The sequence below is a fragment of the Chiloscyllium plagiosum genome, chromosome 18, assembly GCF_004010195.1.
Source record: "Chiloscyllium plagiosum isolate BGI_BamShark_2017 chromosome 18, ASM401019v2, whole genome shotgun sequence".
NCBI classification, from domain to species: Eukaryota; Metazoa; Chordata; class Chondrichthyes; order Orectolobiformes; family Hemiscylliidae; genus Chiloscyllium; species Chiloscyllium plagiosum.
Window position 1 is genome coordinate 52,562,131 of NC_057727.1, and position 20,541 is coordinate 52,582,671.

At 42.0% G+C, this 20,541-nt stretch overlaps 1 long non-coding RNA gene across 1 annotated transcript in view; it reads left to right on the plus strand.

The window, feature by feature from the left end:
• LOC122559215 overlaps positions 1-17,794 on the plus strand; it is a 159,800-nt gene extending 142,006 nt beyond the window's left edge. Inside the window, exon 4 of the long non-coding RNA XR_006314366.1 lies at positions 17,627-17,794. This is a non-coding gene — a long non-coding RNA (uncharacterized LOC122559215). The remainder of the gene's footprint in view (positions 1-17,626) is intronic.
• The last annotated feature ends 2,747 nt before the right edge of the window (positions 17,795-20,541 follow it).

The following is a 20,541-nucleotide window of genomic DNA, read 5'->3' on the forward strand; positions in this document are numbered from 1 at the left end:
TCGGAGGCTGCGGGGTGACCCTATAGAGGTTTACAAAATTATGAGGGGCATGGATAGGATAAATAGACAAAGTCTTTTCCCTGGGGTCGGGGAGTCCAGAACTAGAGGGCATAGGTTTGGGGTGAGAGGGAAAGATATAAAAGAGACCAAAGGGGCAACTTTTTCATGCAGAGGGTGGTATGAGTATGGAATGAGCTGCCCAGAGGAAGTGGTGGAGGCTGGTACAATTGCAACATTTAAGAGGCATTTGAATGGGTATATGAATAGGAAGGGTTTGGAGTGATATGGGCCTAGCACTGGCAGGTGGGACTAGATTGGGTTGGGATATCTTGTCGGCATGGACGGATTGGACCGCAGGGTCTGTTTCCATGCTGTACATCTCTCTGACTCTATGACTTGATCACATTTCCAGTGAAGCTATTGGGATATATCAGATTCGCAACAGATTTTTAGTAATGGTAGCACTTCCCTCTTTACTTGATTCATGACTAGTCCCCCTAGATGCTGAGACCTGGCTGCTTACTTGCTGCACATGCAGTATTTTTGCTGCATAACCTGATTTGCCTGTCCTCGGATGCTGCCTGAATTGCTGTGCTCTTCCAGCACCACTGATCCAGAATCTGGTTTCCAGCATCTGCAGTCATTGTTCTTACCTGTAGGTATGATGTTGACATAGCAAAATGCCATACAGTAATATGACCAGCCCTTGACTATCATTACTAGTATAGCTGACATGCTGCCTGACTTGCTTCTGCATTAAACAGCAAGACTAGTTAGCAGGACTGTGAACTTTTTAAGTTCCCAATGAGGTGGCAAAAGGCAAGGTGAGTAAGACAACGCAGAGTTGCTTTGAGCATCCACGTTAGATGAGTGAGTGCTAATAGATCATGTGAGGGTTCCTGAGGGACACACTGGTCCAATGCATTGATTGGGTACTTGCCCTTTTGTGCAAAGAGCCCTGGAGCATCATGGCAATGAAAAATGCCAGTTCCTTCCAAAGTGCAGCATTGAAGTAGAAAACTGTGTTCTAAGTAAGGACAAGCTACAACATGATGATGTGGTGAGACTGGTGTGTGCCCGATGCAAGTCTTCCTTAATGGGGGTGCAGGTGGTGACTGCCCATAGAGCATACCCTGAGATTTTTGGAGCCTGCTATTCAAGATGGAGGCCTAGGGAAGCAAGCAGTGAATCGGAATTTCAGGAAACCTCCTCAGAGTTTTATGTTGGGAATTATTTTCATGTTCTTTTTCTTATGGTGCATGGGAAAATAGGAAATTATGTATGAACAAAATAAGATTAGGTAGTAATGAAATGTGAATGTATGCAAATAATCACTTCTCACTGATAAGATTCTTGTTTCACTGTCAAAACTTTTTGGTATTTTTGTTTTAATACTGAGAATTTAATTTTTCCAAACTCTCTGTATTTTCCCATCTGGCTCACAATTAACTGTGTTGTTCAGTACATGAAAAATACAGCTCCTGCATTGCACAGTTGGGCATGAATAGTGTTGCCAGACAAGATCAATATCTTCCTTAATTTCTACTGAAGCAGATCCTCCTGAGTGACAGAGACAAGATAGTCACACTTTCCAGTTTGCCTAACATCACTGCATTGGGGGAGTGACAGAAATCCCCAGTCGCCACTTTGTTTGCTGGTGTACATTATCCCCTAGTCAAGCAATGTCTTGTCTTTAAAATGTTCATCAAACCCTTTCATGGCTTTTCCCCTCTTTATCTCTAAAATGTCCAGTTTCACAATCCTTGAAGACATTTACACTCTTCTATCCATTGTCACTTGCCTTCACAGGTATAATGTTTCCACAATTGTTGATTGTTCTTTCAATTGCTGAGGATACAAGCTCTGGAATTCCTTCCCTACACCTCTCTGCCACTCTGTCTTACATTACCCCTTTAAAAAACTCATCAAATTCTTCCTCTTTGATCAAACTTTTTGCCATCTGACCTTATGTTTCCATGTGTTTCTTCAGCATTGCTTGTTTTATAATGCTCCTGTAAATCACCTCAGGAACATTCATTATGTTAAATGTGCCAAATAAAGATAAGATTCCCTACAGTGTGGAAACAGGCCCTTGAGCCCAATCAGTCCACACTGATCCTCTGAAGAGTAATCCACCCAGACCCATTTCCCTCTGACTAATGCACCTAGCACTAAGGCCAATTCACCTCCACATCCTTAGACTGTGGGAAGAAACCCACACAGACACAGGGAGAATGTGCAAACTCTACACAAACAGTCGCCCAAGGCTGGAATCAAACCTGGGACCCTAGTGCTATGAGACACTAGTGCTAACCACTGAGCCACTGTTCTGATGTTAATGGAGTTCATCATCTCTTTTACCAAAGAGAAGCAGGAGCAGTAGGATTGTGGTTTTGACAGGGTCCTGGAATTCCCAATAATATGGAGCCAGGAATTATACAGACAATCTCTGCAGACTCCATTGATGCTGGTTACTCATACTTACTTCATAATTATCAAAATGTAAGAAAGTATAAACTTGAAAATAAAACCGGATAGTCCATCTAACATCAATTATGTTGCCAGGAATGATCAAAACACAAAATCACCTCTGTCTAATGTCTATGGACTTGTGGACAAATGAGAAAGCATCGGGGGGTGGAAGCACAGTTGTATACAGTCAGGAGAATAAATCACTGAAAGTTTTCAGCTTTGATTCTTGACTTCATACAGTTTCATGGCATTAAGTCTAACATGGGATTACAAGTTATAGGAGCAGAATTAGGCTATTCAACCCATCATGCCTGCTCCATCATTTGATCATGGCTGATATGCTTCTCAACCTCATTCTCCTGCCTTCTCCCCATAACTCTTGATCCCCTTCCTAATCAAAAACCTATCAATCTCTGCATTAAATGCATTCAATGACTTGGCTTCCACAGCCCTCTGTAGCACTGAGTTCCACAGAGTCACATGAAGAAATTCCTCCTCATCTCCCTTCTATAGGGTTGGTCCTTCAATCTGAGGCTGTGCCCTTGGGCCCTAGTCTCTCTTGCAAGTAGAAACATGTTTCTCGGCATAATATACATAAACGCATAGCTATAAGATATACTATTTAATTTTCCTACAGTAAATTTACCAGCCCCATACTCCCAATAGATGCCATGCTCACAGGAGTATGTTAATTGGAGCTAAATCAGAGGAAACACACACAAATGGCTGTATCACATTGAAGAAATGTTATGGGCTCTGCAGGTTGCATGAGAAGAGGTGAAAGCACAATTACCTCTGCTGCAGTCATGTGGAAAAGTCTGACTCATACTCCTTTCTAGTACATCTCCCTATTGAATAATGGTGCTTGTGAAAGTCTTTCCTGTATAATTCTACAGTGACTTTGAAAACACATCTGCAATCTAGAATTTATAATGCCTGGGGATGTTTTTTTCAATTATCAGTGAATTTCAGGGAATACATTTCTCTTTTTTTTCATGTTACCTCTCAGATGACATATCTGTGAAATTAAAGGAAGAGGATTGGATGAACATAGGGAATATCTTGTCATGAGATTCAAGAGTGTGGGCACACTTAATAAATCAGATACTCTATCCAGTATGAGCCCTTCCCACTTTGTCCAAAGTGTATCTATTTTGGGAATCAGCATGTCCAATGGAAGGTATATAAACACAAGTGCCTTCTTGTGGCACAGTGGGTAATGTCCTTGCCTCTAAGTCAGAGCTGTGGGTTTAAGTCCCAATCCAGGACCTTATGGGGTAGGAAAGTATATTGACGACATAGCCCAATGGGCTGGGCATCAATCTGTACATGCCAATGGTAGTCAATAAGAAGGGGAAAGCTTCCTGGTCAAACATATGATAGAAAGAATGTTGGAGCTTCTTCCATTACTACCCAAAGCTCCTGACTACAACATGGATGTAAAAGCATATGTTGTCACAACAACTCTGTCTTCATGAGTTAACCACAACACCCAATGGGCCCTGGGTGGCCTTGTGCACCAGTCGCTGAAGATAGGCAAGCAGGTGCAACAGGTGGTGAAGAAGGCAAATGGTACGTTGGCCTTCATTGCGAGAGGTCTCGAGTACAGGAGCAGGGATGTATTGTTGCAGGTATACAGGACCTTGGTGAGACCACACCTGGAGTTTTGTGTGCAGTTTAGGTCTCCTTTTCTGAGGAAGGATGCTCTTGCTCTCTCAAGAGTGCAGTGAAGGTTTACCAAGGTGATTCCGGGGATGGCGGGAATGATGTATGAGGAGAGATTGATGAGGTTAGGATTGTTTTCGCTGGAGTTCAGTCAAGTGAGGGGGGAGCTCATGGAGATTTATAAAATTCTAACAGGAATAAACAGGCTATATGCAGAGAGGATGTTCCCAATGGTGGGTGTGTCGAGAACTAGGAGTCACAGTCTGACGATTCAGGATAAACCATTTAGGACAGAGAGGAGGAGACATTTCTTCACCCAAAGAGTGGTGGGCCTGTCGAATTCATTACCACAGGATGCCAAAACATTGAATGCATTCAAGAGACAGCTTGATGTAGCACTTGAGGTGAATGGATCAAAGGTTATGGGGAGAAAGCAGGATTATGCTATTGAGTTGGATGATCAGCCATGATGGTGGTGAATGGCAGAGCAGGCTCGAAGGGCCGAATGGCCTTCTCCTGCTCCTTTCTTCTATGTTTTTATGTCTATTCCAGTTAACCACATAACATCATAACATAAGCACAAATTATCAAAAAAAAACATTAAATGCTGAGATGAGTAAAGCATTTGGGGGAAATAAAGCATCTCTAATCAATTGCAATGTCAATAAATTCTAGTATTGTGCACTAAATGAAAAGGGTTGATTCATCTTAACAAATGGGTGCTCCATCTGGCTGTTCTGATAGGTCATGTGCATATTATGTTCTCTTTGAAAGGCTTGCTGATTTTTCCCCCAATTTTATTGTATTATTTTATCAATTTTGAATTATGAGCTGGAAATGCCTGGTGGATTTTGCAACAGCCTGGGTTAAAAATGAAAAAAAAATAGACCAAACAAATTTTGTTTGTGAGGCCAGACCTGGAGGCTAATTGCAGAGTGAGCCTTGTTCAAAACATTCTAACAGGCACCATAACTTCCTGTGCCCTAACTCCACAACCCAGCCGCTACTTCTGAGCCAGAATATTGTGTTTAAACAGATATCAGATGTTGGCTATTAACAAAGTCAGGACCTGGGAGTTGGTTCCAGTGTGCCTGAAGGAGACTCTATGTTCAAGCAGATGGCAGTTGTTGAATGGTGACTGAGACCTTGGGGAGAGTGAATCAGTCTATCAGGGTGGAACCAGGATGAATGTTGGTTTGTTTTGAACTGTGCTTTCTGGGCTGCTGTTGAGACAGCATGAAGATGTGAAGGGTCCTTGACTAATCTGTTACACCAGCTTTCAGTAACACAGAGAGAGGAAAGCTGAGTTAAGAAGTCTTGTACCCGGGTGAACAGAGAAGCTGACCCTGACCAACAAAGCATCAACATGACTTCACCAGCTTCCTTATCTCCCCTTCCCCCTATCTTATCCCAGATCTAACTCGGCACCGCCCTCTTGAACTGTCCTACCTGTCCATCTTCCTTCCCACCCATCTGCTCCACCCTCCCCTCTGACCTATTACCATCACCTCCCACTTGCATCTATCTATCGCCTCCCAGCTACTTTACCCCCACTCTCCTATTTATCTCTCAGCCACCTTCCCCCACATTCTTGATGAAGGGCTTATGCCCGAAACATCAACTCTCCTGCTGCTCGGATGCTGCCTGACCTGCTGTGCTTTTCTAGTGCCACGCTTTTCGACTCTAACTCACCAATATCTGCAGTCCTCACTTTATTTCAGAATAATAGCTAAGGAGTCCACAAGTATGCTTGCAAACCAGGCATCGTGAAGGACATTTAAGTAATCTGACCAATTCTGTTTTGTTTTTGTATTTAGCTCTTAAACTGTGTTTATTTGTCTAACTATCTTTTGTGTGAATCAGGCTGACAATAAATGTTTTGAGTTTAGGGTATGGGCGTTAATTAGTTTACGTGCTGTTTAATTTTCTCTCTGCTAATGTTAGTTTGTACTTAATAAATTGTTTGAATACAAAACCAGAGACTGGAAATTAATTATTTGCAAAGTTTGGGATTGGTACCTCAGAGGTATGCTTAGGAACCAACGGAATGACTATTTGAGGGTTTCCAAAGGTTTAATTTTACTGTGTTGTGAATACAGAGGTACTGTGGTTCAGCTATGTCTCGTGTTATAACTTTGGCGAGACAAAGTTTCTGTCCTGACTCTCAGACCATCCCCAAATACTAATCCCAAGAAACAGACTTTAAGTAGCTTAATATCTCACTGCAGTCTGTGGGATCTTCCTTGGCCTGGATTGTCAGCCATTTATTTCTGTACAACAATTATTGCATTTCAAAATAATCCGCTGTACAATAAGCACCTCACCAGATACGAGGAAATTAGATTAGATTACTTACAGTGTGGAAACAGGCCCTTCGGCCCAACAAGTCCACACCGACCTGCCGAAGCGTAACCCACCCAGACCCATTCCCCTACATTTACCCCTTCACCTAACACTACCAGCAATTTAGCATGGCCAAATCGCCTAACCTGCACATTTTTTGGATTGTGGGAGGAAACCCACACAGACACGGGCAGAATGTGCAAACTCCACACAGTCTGAGGCAGGAACTGAACCCGGGTTTCTGGCACTGTGAGGCAGCAGTGCTAACCACTGTGCCACCGTGCCGCCCACACACGGTGACAAACCAGTCTAGGATTGATAATTTTTCTCTTTCATTTATTTTGTTTTGCAATGAATAAAATTTACAGTTTGTAATGTTGCTCTGCTATCATAAGTATGTTTTATAAATATTTCCACTATTGGTCCTGAGTGCATCTCATTTCCGTAAACTTGATTTTGGTGGACTAACAGATATCTTGAGGCATATCTGAATACAAAATTTGCCTCCTTGAAGATCCTTAGTAACAAAAAAATTTAAAATATTTTCAATGCTACTTCTGGAATCTGTCATTTAAAATGCCGCAGTCTGGATGCAAGTTCTGTCAGCAGAGGAGGATGGTGCTGGTTGGGCAAACACTGACCTTCTGTTCAAGGAAAATAAAGTGAATTCAGGTTATTTTTGGTGGTGAATGGAAAAGTAGAGAGAGGGATTGAATGTCCATACTGAGAAAGAAATTATTAGTGAAACCAGGCAATTTGGAAACACCGGGACATGATACAAAAATGGCTGCAATTCAACAAGTAATTTAATTGGTTGTGAAAGAAGTTATGTAAATTAAGCCTTTTTCCCTTTTCACTGAACAACTTCGTATTTAACTACATTCACGCCCTCCAAGTAAAATATAGGGAACCAATATGCATCTTAGGTATGGCTGCCTCTTTCTCAGACAAATTGAACACTTCTTGTTCCAATCCTACACAGGCCACGTTCTTCAACTCTTTTTATAAGACATTGATATCGTCGCCAGTGTTGTTTCTTGCTATCATTTCAATCTGGAAAATTGCAAAAATATAGCTTATGATTTCCACCTTTCTATCACCTTCAGATGGTTTAGCTCTCGACCATCCTTCTCTCAGTTTTCCTGCCTCCATTTCTGGTGTCAGATTGTCAATAAGTATTCACTGTCAGTCATCGACTTCCATAGCTACTAGTTTGTGCTTTGGTTCCTTATTTTGAGTAATGTTTAGATGTTTCTTTGAGTAAGGTATGGCCTTCTCTGCACTAGGAAGATTGTCCTGTACCTAAGTTCTGACTCTGGTAGATTTGTGCCAAGCCCCTTTATTTGTTTCATAGCATTTTCTACAGTTTTGGGTAAGTACATCCATCTCCCTCGAGTACAGATTATTGCTTCTGTACTCTCAGCCTCTGGCACATGTCTGCTATCAACACTGTGATACACATTACCTTAACTCTACACCTCCCCTGTGTATAACATCATTTTTAAAAAAAATAACTCTTGAAAATCTTGATCTATTTTCACAAATTATTTACATTCTCACACATCTTTCTCCAAACTCCGAAATGCACAGCCTTTGTGGTGTTTTCATAGTTCTCCCAGAACTTGTTGTTATCACTGCTGATTGAGGATGATGTCATCTACTGACTTGATCACCATTCTGGGAGTCAGTACAAAGAACAAAGCAGAAAGAAAATTTGCAGCCCAGGAACAGGCCCTTCGGCCCTCCAAGCCCGTGCTAATCCAAATCCACTGTCTAAACCTATCGCCCAAGTCCTAAGCATCAGTATCCCTCTGCTCCCCACCTACTCATGCATCTGTCCAGATGCACCTTAAATGAATCTACCGTGCCTGCTTCTACTACCTCTGCTGGCAACACGTTCCAGGCACCTATTACATTCTGTGTAAAGGACTTTCCGCGTGAATCCCCCTTAAACTTTTCTCCTCTCACCTTGAACATGTGACCTCTCGTTATTGAATCCCTCACCCTGGGAAAAAGCTTATCTCTATCCATCCTGTCTATACCCATCATGATTTTGGAGATCTCAATCAGATCCCCCCTCAATCGTCTTTTTTCTAATTAAAACAATCCTAACCTACTCAACCTCTCTTCATAGCTGGCACCTTCCATACCAGGCAACATCCTCGTAAACCTTCACTGCACCTTCTCCAAAACGTCCGCATCCTTTTGGTAATGTAGCGACCAGAACTGTACACAGTAAATGCGACCAAACCAAAGTCTTGTACAATTTAACATGACGTGCCAGCTCTTATACTCAGTACCTCCCCCAATGAAGGCAAGCATACCATATGCCTTCCTGATCACCCTATCCACCTGTGCAGCAACCTTCAGGGTACAATGAACTCCCAGATCTCTCTGCTCATCAACTTTTCCCAAGGCTCTTCCGTCTACAGTATTGTTTGCTCCAGAATTAGACTTCCCAAAATGCATCATGTCACATTTGCCCAGATTGAACTCCATCTGCCACTTCTCCGCTCAACTCTTCAGTGTATCTGTATTCTCTTGTATTCTTTGACAGTCCCCTATGCTTTCTGTTACTCCAAAGATCTTCATGTCATCTGCAAACTTACTGATCAGACCACCAATGTCCTCTTCCAGATCACTCATGTATATCACAAACAACAGTGGCCCCAGCACTGACCCCTGTGGAACACCACTGGTCACCTTTCTCTATTTTAAGAAACTCCCTTCAACTACTACTCTACATCTCTTGTTGCTCAACCAGTTCTTTGTCCACCTAACTAGAACACTCTGTACACCATGTGACTTCACTTTCTCCATTAGTTTACCATGGGGAACCTTATCAAATGCCTTACTAAAGTCAATGTATATGATATAAACAGCCCTTCTTTCATTTACCAACTTGGTCACTTCCTCAAAGAACTCTATAAAGTTAGTAAGGCACAATTTGCCCCAGATAAAACCATGTTGCTTATCACTGAGACGCCCATTCTTTTCCAAATATAAATAGATTTTATTCCTCAGTACCTTCTCCAGAAACTTTCCCACCACTGACGTCAGGCTTACTGATCTGTAATCACCTTGAATATTTTTACTACCCTTCTTGAACAGCAGACAACATTCCAGTCTTTCGGCACCTCACCTGTGTTTAAGGATGCTACAAAGATATCTGTCAAGACCCCAGCTATTTTCTCTCTCACCTCCCTTAGCAACCTGAGATAGATCCCATCTGGTCCTGGGGATTTGTCCACCTTAATAGTCCACCTTAATAATGTCCTTTAGACTACCCAACACATCTTCCCTCCTTATGTCAACATGATCCAGAGTAAACTTCTATCTCTAATCTCAACATAAATCATGTCCCTCTCCTCAGTAAACACTGATGCAAAGTAATCATTGAGAATCTCACCCATTGTCTCAGGTTTGATACACAACCTTCCTTCCTTATTATTTAGTGGACCAATCCTTTCTCTGGATGTCAGTTTGCTCACTGAGCTGGGAGGTTCATTTCCAGACGTTTCGTCACCCTACTAGGTAACATCTTCAGTGGGCCTCAGGCGAAGCAGTGATCATGATTCCTGCTTTCTATTTATATGTTTGGGTTTATTTGGGTTGGTGATGTTATTTCCTGAGGTGATGTCATTTCCAGTTCTTTCTCTCAGAAGTTGGTAGATGGGGTCTACCTTGATGTGTTTGTTGTTAGAGTTCCTGTTGGAATGTCATGCTTCTAGGAATTCTCAAGCGTGTCTCTGTTTGGCTTGTCCTAAGGTGGATGTGTTGTCCCAGTTGAAGTGGTGTCGTTCTTTATCTGTATGTAAGGATACTAGTGAAAGAGAGTCATGTCATTTTGTGGCTAGTTGGTGTTCATGTATCCTGGTGGCTCGTTTTCTGCCTGTTTGTCCAATGTCCTTACACGGTATTTTGTAAATGACATTGGTTTTGCTTGTTGGCTGTATAGGATCTTTCAAGTTCATTAGCTGCTGTTTTAGTGTGTTGGTGGGTTTGTGGGCTACCATGATGCCAAGGGGTCTGAGTAGTCTGGCAGTCATTTCTGAGATGTCTTTGATGTAGGGGAGAGTGGCTAGGGTTTCTGGACACGTTTTAACTGCTTGTTTGGGTTTGTTGCTGAGAAATTGGTGGACTGTGTTCATTGGGTACCCATTCTTTTTTAATACACGGTTTAGGTGATTTTCCTCTGCTCTGTATAGTTCCTCTGTGCTGCAGTGTGTGTTGGCTCATTGAAATAATGTTCTGATGCAGGTTCATTTGTGAATGTTGGGATGATTGTTTCTGTAGTTCACTATTTGGTCTGTATGTGTTGTTTTCCCGTAGACTCTGGTTTGAAGTTGCCTATTGGCTGTTTGCTCTACTATGATATCCAGGAATGGCAGTTTGTTGTTGTTTTCCTCCACTTTAGTGAATTTTATGCCAATAAGGGTATTATTGATGGTCTTGAAGGTTTCCTTAAATTTGTTTCATTTAGTGATGACAAAGGTATCATCCACTTAGCGGACCCAAAGTTTGGGTTGGATGGTTGGCAGAGCTGTTTGCTCAAGTCTCTGGTGGGCGGCACGGTGGCACAGTGGTTAGCACTGCTGCCTCACAGTGCCTGAGACCTGCGTTCAATTCCCGTCTCAGGCGACTGACTGTGTGGAGTTTGCACATTCTCCCCGCGTCTGCGTGGGTTTCCTCCGGGTGCTCCGGTTTCCTCCCACAGTCCAAAGATGTGCAGGTCAGGTGAATTGGCCATGCCAAATTGCCCGCAGTGTTAGGTAAGGGGTAAATGTAGGGGTATGGGTGGGTTTCACTTCGGCGGGTGGTTGTGGACTTGTTGGGCCAAAGGGCCTGTTTCCACACTATAATGTAATCTAATCTAATCTAATTACTGCCTCTGCTAAGGACCCTGATATAGGAGATCCATGGATGTTCCATTCGTTTGTCTGTAGGTTTTGTTGTTGAAGGTGAAGTGTATGGTAAGGTGTAGGTCCAGTAGCTTGACAATACTGTCCTTGCTGATGAAGTTAGTGGTATTTTGTGTATGTGTCTTTGGGTCTTCTAATAGGGTAGTCAGTGTTTCCTTGGCCAGGTTAATGTTGATTGATGTAAACATGGCTGTTACATCAAAGGAGACCATTATTTCATCCTCTTCTATCTTAGTATCTTCGATGGTCTTCAGGAATTCTTGGGTGGAGTGGATGGAGTGCATGAGTCTTCTACTGAATGTTTTAGTCTTTGGTGTAGCTCCTTAGCTAATCTGTAAGTTGGTGTTCCAGGTAGTGAGTCTATGGGTCTGAGGGGGCTCCTGGTTTGTGAATTTTGGGTAATCTGTAGAAGCGTGATGTGTTGGATCTGTCTGGTTTCATTATTTCTCCAGATTTCTGAAGTGTTTTTGAGTAGGACTGTGATTTGGTTCTCTAGTTGTGGGGTTGGGTCTATCGCCACTTGTTGGTTAAGTTTTGGTATCTGTAAATAGTGTGTACATTTTTTCAATGTAGTCTGTATAGTCTTCTATTTAGAATGACTGTCAAGCATCCTTTGTCTACAGGTAGGATAACAATATTTTTATCTTTTTTTAGTCTTTCCAGTGCTTTCCTTTCTTGTGTATTGAGTGTGTTTCCTTCCTTTTTTCTGCTTAATGTTGGTGCGACCAACTGTCTGATGGCTTGCTGGGTTTCTTCTGTGAGTTAGTTGTCTTTTAATGTTGTTTCTAATGCTACTAAGAAATCTTTCTTGTCCGCATTATGGCAGTTGTAATTTAATCCTCTTACTAAGATAGCTTTTTCAGTGTCTGTTAAGGGTCTGTCAGATAAGTTTTTTATCCATGCTTCTGTGTTGTCAGTGTTGTTAGTTTCTCTAGTTTATTAGATTACTTACACTGTGGAAACAGGCCCTTCAGCTCAACAAGTCCACACCGACCCTCCGAAGAGCACCCCACCCAGACCCATTCCTCTACATTTACCCTTTCACTGAACACTATGGGCAATTTAGCATGGCCAATTCACCGAACCTGCACATTTTTGGACTGTGGGAAGAAACTGGAGCACCCGGAGGAAACCCACGCAGACACGGGGAGAATGTGCAAACTCCACACAGACAGTTGCCTGAGGCAGGAATTGAACCTGGGTCTCTGGCGCTGTGAGGCAGCAGTGCTAACCACTGTGCCACCGTGCCGCCCAGTTTCTTCTGCAGGTCTAGTTTTTTTCATTTTCTGTGTTTGCCGCAGTGTCTAATATATATGGCTTGTTGTACAGTGTCTGTTCATTCATGTCGGGCATAAGCCCTTCTTCCTGAAGAAGGGCTTATGCCCGAAACGTCGATTCTCCTGTTCCCTGGATGCTGCCTGACCTGCTGTGCTTTTCCAGCAACACACTCTCAGCTCTACTATTCTTATGCCTAGTGACGTGTTAGGGGGAGGTTTGTATTTAAGACATTTAGGTAGTACCTGTTTCCTTAGGCATTTGTGCAGGAAGTACAGCTGTTCGCGGGTGGCACTCTGTCGGATGGCATTTGTTTCCCATTTTTGGGCCATTTTTAGCGTAATGGGCCCATAGGTCTTAGTGAGTTTTGAGAAGATTTGTAGCTCAAGTTGAGGTTCTGGACATAGGTTTGCTCGTTGAGCTGGGAGGTTCATTTCCAGTCATTTCGTCACCCTACTAGGTAACATCTTCAGTGGGCCTCAGGCGAAGCAGTGTACATGATTGCTACTTTCTTGCTTTACTTGAACCTACATCCAGAACCTCAACCTGAGCTACAAATCTTCTCAAAACTCGCTAAAATTCTTTCTCTAGTTAACCTCTTTCTTCTTATATATGAATAAAAGGCCTTGGGATTCTCCTTAATTCTGCTTACTAAAGTTATTTCATGACCCCTTTTAGCCCGCTTGATTCCTCATTTAAGATTGGTCCTATTCTCCTGATATTCTTCCAAGGCCCATTCTGTTCTTAGCTGCCCAGACCTTATGTACGCTTCCCTTTACCTCTTGGCTAGTTGCACGATTTCTCCTGTCATCTACGGTTCATAAACCTTGCCCTTCCAATCCTTTGTTTTCAAAAGGACATGCCTATCTTGCACTTTCTTCAACCTATTTTTGAAAACCTCCCCTATATCAAAAGTGGACTTCCCTTCAAATAGCTGCTCCCAATCCACATTTCCCAGCACCTGCCGAATTTTGATGTAATTGGCCTTGGCCCACTTTAGTACTCTTCCCTTAGGACCACTCTCATCTTTGTCTACAAGTATTCTAAAACTTACAGAATTGTGGTCACTATTCCCAAAGAAATCACCCATTGCAACTTCTACCATCTGGCCTGGCTCATTCCCCAACACCAGGTCCAACATGGCCCCTTCCCTTGTCGGACTATTGATATACTGCTCTAGAAAACTTTTCTGGATGCTCCTTACAAATTTTGTCCAATCCAGCCCTCTGATACTAAGTGTATTCCAGTCAATGTTGGGAAAATTAAAATCCCCCGTCATCACCACCCTCTTGCCTCTATATCTTTCCATAATCTGTTTACTTATTTGTTCTTCTACCTCACACTCACTGTTTGGAGACCTGTATTACAGCCCCAACAATATAACTGCACCCTTCTTACTTCACAGCTCTACCCATAACATCTTACTGCTCAAGCCCTCCACAGTGTCCTCCTTTAACACAGCCGTGATATCATCCCGGACCAACAATGCAACTCCTCCCCCACCTTTTACTTCCCTTCCTGTCCTGTATAAAGCATCTATATCCTGGAACATTTAGTTGCTAATCATGCACTTCCTTCAACTGAGTCTCTGTAATCACAATAACGTTATACTCCCAGGCACCAATCCAAGCCCTAAGTTCGTCTGCCTTACCCACTATAATCCTTGCATTAAAGTATATGCACTTCAGACCACCAGTTCTTTTGCGTTCATCCGCTCTCTGCCTACTCTTTCCCCTTGGTAATGCTAACTTCATGATCCTTACAATCTCTAGTTTCCACCTCATTGTCTACTAGTCTTCTCTTCTGGTTCCCAGAGTTGATTAATGTAGGCTTTCTGTTACCAGCCCCACAGCTGGTGACATTCAAATTTATTGGTTTTTGCAACCTGTAATAATACTAGAACTTTAATGGTTTTCCAATATGTTCGAAATGAAGTTTGACCAAAATAGGTTTGGAGATTAGGAAAAGAAACTATTGGTCTGGCAGCATCTGTGGAGAGAGAAACAGAGTTAATGTTTCAAGCCTGATGTGACTCTTCCTCAGAAGAGCCAGTGCAGTATATAATTATAGAGGCAAATGGAAACCTGGCATTTATTCCAAAAGGAATGGATTATAAAAGAAAAGAAATGTTGCTCCAATTACATAAGGTATTGGTGAGACCACACCTGGAGTGTTGCGTCCAGTTATGGTCTCCCTATTTGAGAAAGGATGGGGTGGCACTGGTGGTAGTTGAAAGGAGGTGGATTCATGGGATGAAAGGGCTGTCATACGAGGAACGTCTGAATAGCTTGGGCTTGTACTCATTGGAGATAGAAGAACCGGGGAGTGGCGGGGGGGGGGGGGGGGGGGGGGGGGTTCCTGACTGCGATATATAAAATGCTAAAGGGGACTGATAAAGTGGACATGGAACAGATGTTCCCCTTGGTGAGACAGTTCAAGTATGAAGATATAGATATAGAATGACAGGAGGTAGATTCAGAGCAAAGATGAGGAGAAACTACTCACCTCAGAGAGTTTTGAATCTGTGGAAGTCCCTGCCCCAGAATACAATGGAAGCAGAATCAATCAACAGATTCAAGAAAGATATGTTTCTGATGAAAAATGAGAAAAAAGGGTTATGGAGAGCAAGTAGGAAAGTGGACTTGAGACCAGGTTAAGATCAGCCATGATCCATGTAAAATAGCAGAACAGGTTTGAAAGGCTGAATTGCCGACTCCCATTACGAATTCCTCTGGTCTTATAACGGAACTGAAAGGGACTTGAAACTGGTGGCTTTGCTGCTATTGACACAGTGTGAGGCAGAATGATCTTTGGGGTGCCCTGGAGCAAAAGGCAAAGGGCCAAGAATAGATAGGTATGTAAATTAGATAGAAATGTTAGGAGAAAATGGTTGGGCTATGCTGGGAGACAAGCCAACAACGTACAAATAAGATATGGCTGGGGTAGTAACTGAGGGGAGGCGAGTGGAACTGTTTGTAATCAAAGTGAAGGAGATGGGTCCTGGAGACAGTAGAAAGTGGTGGTGAGAAGGTGTACAGTGTGATTGAGAAGTGAATATGAAGGGAACCGTCCCCTTAGAATGTGGCAGTGAAGGGGAGGGGAAGATATGTTTGGTATCAGTATCCTACTGGTGGTGGTAGATATGATGGAGGATGTTCTATTGAATGCAGTAATTGGTGGTGTGCAAAGCAAGGACCAGGGCAACTCTATTGTTGTCCTGGGAAGGGGGGGAATGAGTGAGAGCCAGTTGAATGTGGGAGTCATCCTTGGCTGAGGAAAAAGGAAGATTCATTGGAGGCAGCACAGTAGAAAGTAGCCTCATTGGAATAGATGAGTCAGAGCTGGAGAAATTGGGAGAATGCAATGCAGTCCATTGAGGAAGCAAGGTAAGAGGAGGTGCCATTGAGGTAACGGTGTCAGTCAGTAGGTTTGTGGTGAAAATTGGTATACAGCCTATGCCCAGAAATGGAAATAATGAAATCAAGGAAAGAAAAAAAAGAGTCAGGAATGAACTAGGTGAAGGTAAGATAAGGCCAGAATTTGGAAGAAAAAACAATGAATAATTTTGTAAATTCTGGAAGAGAGCAATCAGCAGCACTGATGACATAATTGATTAAGATTAGATTTCCTACAGTACGGAAACAGGCCATTTGGCCCAACAAGTTCATCCCAACCCTCCAAAGAGTAACCCACTTACCTAACCTATATTTACCACTGACTAATGCACCTAGCACTATGTGCAATTTAACATGGCCAATTCATCTGACCTGCACATCTTTGGATTGTGGGAGGAAATCCACGCAGACACAGAGAGAATGTGCAAACTCTACACAGACAGTTGCCTGAAGTGGGAAGTGAACCCAGGTCCCTGGTGCTGTTAGGTACCAATGCTAACGACTGAGCCATCGTGCTACCCTAGCCACTGTGCCACTCTAGAGGTATAGTTAGGGGCTCACGTAGGACTGGAATCAATCTCCACATCACTCCCTATCATCTCCATCACCCAAGCTGTATTTTGTTGGCTTTCATTTCAGCAGACCACACCCATTTTCTCCTTTTCACACTGAACATGTGCACCTACTTTACATCTCAATCCCTCCTTTACCACTTACTCCCTTTGTTCTTTGCTCTCACAATCTCTGCCTCCTCTGTCAACAACATCATTTTCCAGCTTTAAAGAAGAGCATATTGAATTCAGAACATTGACTCTGTTTCTCTATTCACAGATGCTGTCAGACCAGTTGAGTTTCTCCAGCATTTTTTCTCGAATTCAGATTCCAGTATCTGCAGTGTTTTGCTTTGGTAGGATTGTGAGTGTTCACTTTTTTTTTAAAGGACATGCCTTCAGACTTTGGATCTCTGTTCTCTATAATTTGACCTTGTTCTAATGTTGCCAACGTATTCACCCAAAGCCTGGAGTTATGCCAGTTCTTCTGTTTTTCTCTTTACGCCTCCTCCATGACTTCTTATTTGCCCATGGTCACCTTTGTGTAATTTTCTGTTTAAGATTCTGCTTCAACAAATGAATTTGTGCTTCAACCATCTGCCCATCACCAACTCTGCCAGGGAAGAACAATTATTTAAGAATGTTGCTGCATAGTTCAGGATGGCTACACCCCAATCACTACTCTTAGTCATTAGTATCGTTTTATGGTTTGTCCCACTCTCAGCCTTTGTGGTTAAAGGAATGCAAGTAAATGATTGATTCATTTGTCTTCTCCAAACCTTTCCAAGTATTTCTTCATGAACCACTGTCCAAGAGGATTCAGTCTGAAAAATCATGGGTTGACAAAATATTATTTAAGCTCTTATTACTGTTTCTTGTGGTGGCTTCTAACTACCTTGAATAATAATTCACTGAAAACCAGATTCTCTTTGAACTGAGATTTAAAATGTTTATTTTCTAAAGTAACTGACCAAACCTTTTGTGTTTGATTCTTTAACCTTAGTGGCAGTCGGCAACTGTTGAGCCCAGATGGGACTTGGCACAGCATGGGTGAAAGTATGCCCAGTGCAGGAGAAGGCCAAACCCTTGGGGAAAGCCCAGCGTGGAGCATCTGCAGACCCATGGCTCACAAAAGGACCGTAATTTTTAGCTTCTAACTTCATTTCTTTTTTTTAATTTTATACTGAGAAAAATTGTAATGTCAAACTTTTAAAATTATTTCTATGTTTTTCCATTTTTGTACCTAAGATTTTGCACCAAGGTAACTATGTACCTAACATGGCACTGGGAATGGTGACATTGTATACTTTTCACTGTAACAAAACATTTTGCTATTGCACGCGTTTTGTTAACTCAAATTTGCTATAACATGATTGACAAATTGGGGACGTTATTTCTAAAGCACAAAGCTTTAAGGTGTGTATTGGTTATAAAGTGATTCAGGCCCTATTAGTTTAAATGGCGCTGCTATTACACAATTTTCTTATAACACAGGATTGCACGAGAATGGAACTACTGCGTTATAGCAGAAATGACTGCACCCCTGCACTTGAGTACACAACACAATAAAAGCTAAATCTAAATCTAAATCTTAAAGTTTTTTTTTCTTATTTCGACCTTTGTGGAATCGGGCATCACTGACTTGGCCAGAATTTATTGGCCATCCATAATTTCTCTTAAGAAGGTAGTGGTGAGTTCCTTCCTTGTTGCTGATATTCCCATTACACCTTCTCCACTCCTGAACCACAGCTACAATTGAGCAGTTGATAGGCTGACATACAGTGGAGGCGGGTGATACTACAAATGTAGAAGTAGGTGCTCTTTGTGATGAAGAGGATATGGAATTTAAAAAAAAATCTCAGCTAATGACTGCAGGAGACGTTGCAGTTAATGTTAAAAGCTAAAGACAATGGGCATCACTTTAACCCCCAGAATGGGCAAGTCTTTGTTACTGTTGGAGAATTGTCCAATTACAAATGGAGGCCACACACCGATCTTGTGAAATTGATGAGCACTGGTTTATTTCTCACGATATTGTGGGGAGGAGAAATTGACGGGACTGATACATAATGGACAGTTAGCACAGTTAAGTCAAGGATTCTCCTCCCTGAGCTTCATTCAGATACAGACAGTTCTTACAGGGTTACAGAAGTAAAATGTGAATTACAAGAGAATGCAGTTTCGATTAAAGTCAATAGAAAACAATTGCCTGTCCACCAGTATCCATCAGTTAACAATTGTAACAGGAGGTTTAGCTAATCTGCAGAAAAGGGTGCTAGCATCCTGGCTTCAATAGGTTCCAAGGGTAGAGTTCACTTTTGTCAGGTATCATGGTGCCACCTAGTCTGCATGGGCTTTGTAGGGATTGAGTAGCTGGGGAGACAAGGAATGCCCTCAGAGCTTCAGGAGTGGCAATACTATTGTGAGGTAGGAAAACCAGTGAGCAGATCATCTAGGTAGTGAATTCCTTCAGTCGGGAAACTGTTTAGGTAATGTCTCATTTCACTGTTAGTTCCTGAGCTGAGTGTGGTCACATTGAGGTGCTGGTGGCATTATGAGTAAACTCTGTTTGGCTAATAACAGACATGGTTTCTGTGAGCAAGTAATGGGCAGGCAGAGTGGCTTGTTTTTCTCCAACAGTTACATAAGAAATAAAATGTTAAAAGTTTCAAATTGGAATCCAACCTGCCTTAAAGCTACCCATTCTTTGATTCAAAAGGTTTGGGCTGAGGGTGAACGACCCACATCCTCTATGGATATTGGTCAAACTAATCCCTCTAAGTAATATAATGAAGGAGTTCGATTCCAAACAGTACTTTTTTTGACTGATTTTTTTTGGACTCAAAGAAATTTTGAAAGGAGAGATATTTTTAGCAACATCTCATTGAATTCAAATTGCAGAACAGAGATAATATCCAAATCACAACTGCTAGTGTTAAACATTATTAACCCATTGTCTAATTTTTAGAAGCTTGATTTTGCAAAACACCTGACTTGATGAGAGTGGTGCTGGAAAAGCACAGCAGGTCAGGCAGCATCCGATTTTGGGCAAAAGCCATTCCTGATGAAGGGCTTTTGCCCGAAACGTCGATTTTTCTGCTCCTCGACCTGCATGTGCTTTTCCAGCACCACTCTGATCTAAACTCTGGTTTCCAGCATCTGCAGTCCTCATTTTTGCCACCTTGCTTGATGATCCATTTATGAAGGGCTTTTGCCCGAAACGTCGATTTTTCTGCTCCTCGATCTGCTGTGCTTTTCCAGCACCACTCTGATCTAAACTCTGGTTTCCAGCATCTGCAGTCCTCACTTTTGCCACCTTGCTTGATGATCCATTTCTCCTGCTGCTATTATAGAAAAGGAATGGTGCTTTGAGATGACAAATACAATTTTAATTTCACAGGCAGACAAAAATACACAACCAACTATACAGGATTTAGTCACATCATAAAGCAAGAATTTATTACATGTCCGGACAATGAATATTGTGCAGTAATAATATGTATTTTTCACTGCAAATCTAGATGGTAAAAGTTTTGCTTCTCCAGGGTATTAATTATTTTTTTGAAATGTTATACACCCAATATTCCAGGAAATCGGAATTCAGTTTTTGTTCTTCAGCAAACATTGTCCACTCTGAAATTAAGTATGGAGGAATGTTTTATAAGACAACAACATATGAAACTGTTCAATTAAACTATAAAAGTCAAACTCAGGAGCAATATTTAGAGGGATTTCTAATCATGAATCACAAACAAGCATCAGTAATTTAGCATAATAGAGACTTGCAATTAGATAGAATGGTTGAACTAATGTAAGAAATCTTATTTAGGACTGACAATATCATAAATGTCAAAGATATGCACCTAAGCTGAAATTGCATCACTCTCAATGTAACTGGCTTTAATGAAGTCAGATTTA